Source organism: Cicer arietinum, chromosome 7, assembly GCF_000331145.2.
Source record: "Cicer arietinum cultivar CDC Frontier isolate Library 1 chromosome 7, Cicar.CDCFrontier_v2.0, whole genome shotgun sequence".
NCBI classification, from domain to species: domain Eukaryota; kingdom Viridiplantae; phylum Streptophyta; class Magnoliopsida; order Fabales; family Fabaceae; genus Cicer; species Cicer arietinum.
The window spans coordinates 55,826,163-55,831,724 of NC_021166.2; the positions used below are offsets into that span (position 1 = coordinate 55,826,163).

Below are 5,562 nucleotides of genomic sequence, written 5' to 3' on the forward strand. Positions count from 1 at the left end.
AAGAGTGAGAGATATAACATGACGTACACAATGTGAAGACACTGTTATGTCACCGGGGAAAACAACAATTATTTTAGTGTGTTTTAATTATATAGTTGAATTCACCACGTTTTTTTTTTTAATTTGATTAATATGGTGCCTCAAATGTAAGAAAAAATGAGTTTGAATTATTTCGAACAAAAGTTCATTTTTTTATATAAATTTTTTTATTGGATCAAAAGTTTATATCATTAAACATCATACAAAATTTTATATAAATATAAAATTATTTAATATATTATTGAGATATATAAAAATTAACGTTTTATATATTTTTATTGAACACGATTAATTTGCATAAATTTTAATAATATATTAAATTATTTTAAATTTGTTTAAAACTTTAGATATACGATGATGTATGTAATAGTTTGTTGAGTCATAACATACAAAGGCAAATTATGTTATACAATACTCTCTTTCCATTATCATCAACATAAATTAAGATGATTGAGTTTGATGGAAGTGAATAAGAAGTATACAACAAAGCATCCACCAAGTTGCATTGCATGATTAATATTACTTTAGCTTTTCAAAATGATCGTTGAACAATATGTGGTGTAATACATGATGGCCCATCACAAAGTGGAGAAGCATACTTTTGTGAGTTCTTTCCTTGCACTCTCACCTCTATTGTCTTTGCTTTTTTTTCTTCTTCTTTCTTTATTTGTTTTTATCAGAAATTTAGGGGTAATGTCACGTTGAACACTTAGAAGGAAGCTGCATGCACAAAATATGAACAATTGCATTATATTTTTAAGATATGTTAAATGATACCCCTCTATTTTTTTTTAACTTAGTTTATATTCATTTGTCATTTGCAAAGTTAATGCAACATAAATTATTGTTTTATCAAAAATTAATATCATCATGTAAAGAAATAAATAATTAGTGAAATGAGATAATAAATAAGTAAAAGTATTATTGAAAAAGATAAATGATTTTATCAAAAATAAAATTTATTGATTTTTTTATTATGTATAAATATTTTTAAAAAGACAACTAAAGAGCAACAAAGTGAATATATTTAAATAAGTTAGTCTATATAAAGGGTGGTGTGATATTTTATTCATTTGTATCAATTTTACCATCATCAATACAATAGAGTTTTAAGATATTCTCCCACCTTTTCTATGGATGTCATGTTTCTTAATGGATCATCTTAAACAAATATGAACAACCAGACAAAAGTAAAAAGATAGCTATATATTTATTCAATTTAATTTGGTGATCTCATACTTTTATGCTGTAGAAAATTTGATAGTAGACATAACAACAGTTAATTTTTAATAATGTTTATATATTATCTTATGTTCCATTTAGAAAGGGTACAAAACCTAATATCAAGTTCTTTATTTCAGCTTGTCTTATTACTCTTTTTTTTTTTTACCCAATCAGCTTGTCTTGTTCTTAATTGAAATATACTAAAAATATACTTTAAGAAATTATTTAAGGGGTGTATTATAAAATGAGTTAATCATTAATTCAAACTAACTTTAAACTTGAACTTTCGTTCAATAATATATATTTCAAAGGAATCTAAAGACTTTCCAAATCACCTTTTGTCTTTGCCACCAACTTTTTACTTTATGACTTGTTTGATTCATTACTATAAACAACAAGACCTTAGGTATTAGTTATATACTATTTAGACACATATACACATTAAAAAAAGGTAGAAATATAAATATATATATATATATATATATATATATCTAGATAGGACATGAAAAAGTAGAAAAAACATAAAAGGAAAGGAAAATGGGGGACACAAAAAAGAAAAATAAATACCAAAGTTTTCCATTATGCTATCCCACGTGATTTGTGTGGTCATATCTTACTATTTAATAAAGTTAAATATATTTTTATTTTTTTATAAATTTTAAATATATTTTTGTCAATATTAAAACAAAGAAATTAAAGAGTATGTATTATCACTATAAAAATATTTTATATTTACATTTAATACAAATTTCTTATTTTTCCACGATTTCATTGAATGTCAATGTAAAATTATTTTACATTGATAGTGTATGGTCATTGCACTCTAAAAAATATGATTAATTGTCTTTTAATTTATAAATTTTTGAATGATTTTATGAAAATATGTTTAGAGCATGATAAAAAGTTTATTCATAAAAATTTAAATTTTTTTAACTTGAGATGAATTTCTTAAACAAAAAATCAAAGTTAAGTAACAAAAATAGTGACCTAGCTAGAAATCGAATTTTGAACTCTTTTTGTAAATAATTTTTTTAGAATATTGTAAACATATTTGAAAATATCATTCAAAAATCTTTGTTAACTTAACAACAAAGACTGAAATTAGTTACAATATAATTTTTAGAGACTAAAAGATATATTTTTAAACAAATTAAAAATGAATTTTTAAAACAAATTTAAGGTTTATCCATAAATCTAAGGTTGATACTAAACATTATTTTTTCACAAATCTACATGTTTATCCTTCAAGGCATTGTGTGTATTTGGTTCAACAACAGTATTTATCGAAGTGAAATTGAAAGCATAAACCGGCAAAAAAATGAAATACAAATTTAACCGATTTTATTAAGGTATTTGTCCTCACAAATAATCTCAGAAACAAATCCTTTTTAACTTCTGAAATGGGCAACAAAAGATATCTTATAGCTCATATTTTAAACAAGCAAACGCTACACAATATGTTGACTATGTTGAGCTAACAATAACTTCGAACAATAGTAGCTAATATTTATCAGTTTTGTATGTTTTATTCATGATCAATACAATACAATAAATGCGTCCAAAATATAATCCAAAATATAATTTTCATAGGATCCTATTATTCACCTCTTCTATTAGAATCCATGTATTTCTCACTTTCTATTAATTTCACTAAATGTCATATCTCTATTATATGACTTCTCTAAGTTGATTGATAGATACTTCATTTCTTATAAATGTAGGGGACGATATGTAAGTTTTCCTTGCACTGGTCTTGTAAGTCGCAACAAGCTAGAGTAATAAGTGTATTGGCGCCACATGGTACTTTGTTATGTTGTGATTATGTTTCCACACTCTTAAAAATCCAACAAATAAATTATCCTTCAATATATCTACTAACGTGTGGTTGTGAAGTTTATAAATTACTTTAAGGCCTGCACATTTTTTAGTAGTGATTATTGTTGAATTGTTAGTTGTGTTATACTTTCCACTCTTATTACAATCTATGATTAAATTTGAACTCATTCATTTGTCTTGTATATGGTGTATCTGTTCTAGCAATGATAAAAATTATTTCATTTTGTATTATAACTTCTCTAGCCCAGTGCAATAAATTTCTCAAGCGTCAAATATTGGAAATAAATATGAGATGATAGTAAAATAATTTTTCATAAACAAATGATATAATCTATCTATTATATATATTTAAAACAGACTCCCAAATGTCACCTCACCCCCGAATTGCCACCTCATTCTATTTCATCCACCTATACAAATATTTTCCACAGCTTTTAGCTGATGTGGACCTCTTCTCATTTCTCCCCTCTCAATCATGCTCTCAATGTCTAATCTCATTCCATCCTCCTCTCAATAATCTATTATATATATTTAAAACAGACTCCCAAATGCCACCTCATTCTATTTCATCCACCTATACAAATATTTTCCACATCAGCTTTTAGCTGATGTGGAGCTCTTCTCCTTTCTCCCCTCTCAATCATGCTCTCAATGTCTAATCTCCTTCCATCCTCCTCTCAATAATCTATTATATATATTTAAAACAGACTCCCAAATGCCACCTCACCCCTGAATTGCCACCTCATTCTATTTCATCCACCTATACAAATATTTTCCACTCCCAAATGTCACCTCACCCCCGAATTGCCACCTCATTCTATTTCATCCACCTATACAAATATTTTCCATATCAGCTTTTAGCTGATGTGGACCTCTTCTCCTTTCTCCCCTCTCAATCATGCTCTCAATGTCTAATCTTCTTCCATCATCCTCTCAATAATAATATTATTTTATAAATTATAAAATTATTTTACAATTATTTATAATAAATTTATAATTTATAAATTATTTTACAATTTGATAATAATTTATAATTTATATTATTATCAAATTATTTTATAAGTTATTTTATAATAAATTTATAAATTATTTTATAATATTATTAGTCATTTACCAATGGTAATAATTTATAATAAATTTATAAATTATAAAATTATTTATAATAAATTTATAATTGATAAATTATTTTACAATGGTATTAATTTATATTATTAGTCATTAAATTCAATGGAAAAAAACAACCTAATCACTCATAAATATCAATATAAATATCCTCCTTTAATGGACAATTATATTATTCCAATTATGGTGAGTAATGATTTTATACGTTAAACATTCAATTACTCATTAATGTCAATCTATTTATAATTTCTTTCAATTTATGTCAATCCATTTTTTAGTAACATTTTATACAATAAAAATAGATATTCTATTTGATAATGACTCTTCATCATATGCATATTTTCCCACTGTTTTAGTCTTATTTATCCTCAATCATCAGTTAAATTAAGGATTTATTTGATACATTTTGTTGATTTTTATTCTTTGAGTTAATAAAATGTTTTTTGTTTTTATTTCGTTGATTAAGTAGGAATTTGTCGTAATTTTACATTGCGTTTTGTTTTAGTGCAGTGCTGAATTTTGGTGCAAAATCAACATGACATATGTGGAGTATTTCAGCCATATCTGGAGTTCTAGATGTCCAATTAGTGTCACTCCAAGTGCTAATGAAAGCTAAGATCCATATCTACAACTTTCATGAAGACACCGGGACCAAATTCATACGCAAAAGATGAGAAAAATGCAAAATACATCAGACAGCATATGAAATGCGCCTGGAGCGCCTCCTGGAGCGCTTGGAGCGCATTTCGCAGGACTGGACTCTGCCAACGCGCGCGTGGAGCGCGTTTTTCCGCGCCTGGGGCGCGCGACGCGCACCAGCAACCATAAAAACGCAGATTTTTACTGTTTTAGGGATCTTTTTGACTCTGGGGAACTTGGGAGACTTGTGCCCTAGCATAGAAACTCAAAGACGACCGTTTCTAACGCCATTGAAGCAGTTTTATCAAAAATCATCCATGAATCATTCTTGTAATTCTTCTTTAACCCTTATCTTTTGTATCTCTGTCATGAGTAACTAAACCCTATTTGTTAGGGATGAGTGTAACCAGATGAAACCCTTATTTTTCTGATTTGATTTCTAGTTATATATATTTAAAACAGACTCCCGATGTCACCTAATCATATTTTGCCACCTCATCATATTTTGTCACCTCATCATATTTTGCAACTTCATCATATTTTATCCACATCAGCCAAAAAGTTGATGTGTACCTCTTGAGAGTACCTCTCCTCTTTCAACAACTCCTCTTCCTTTCATAATTTCTTTAATACCTCCAATTTCTTTAATACCTCCAAAATCTATTTGATAATATTATTTTATAATAAATTTATAAATTATAA

The 5,562-nt window shown here is 26.9% G+C and overlaps 1 protein-coding gene across 1 annotated transcript in view; it reads right to left on the reverse strand.

Moving 5' to 3' along the window:
- The window catches only part of LOC101505611 (cyclic nucleotide-gated ion channel 1-like), a 5,005-nt gene extending 4,957 nt beyond the window's left edge, over positions 1-48 (reverse strand). Inside the window, exon 1 of the mRNA XM_073370691.1 lies at positions 28-48. The gene's annotated coding sequence lies outside the window, so the exon portion shown is untranslated. The remainder of the gene's footprint in view (positions 1-27) is intronic.
- Positions 49-5,562: the final 5,514 nt, after the last annotated feature.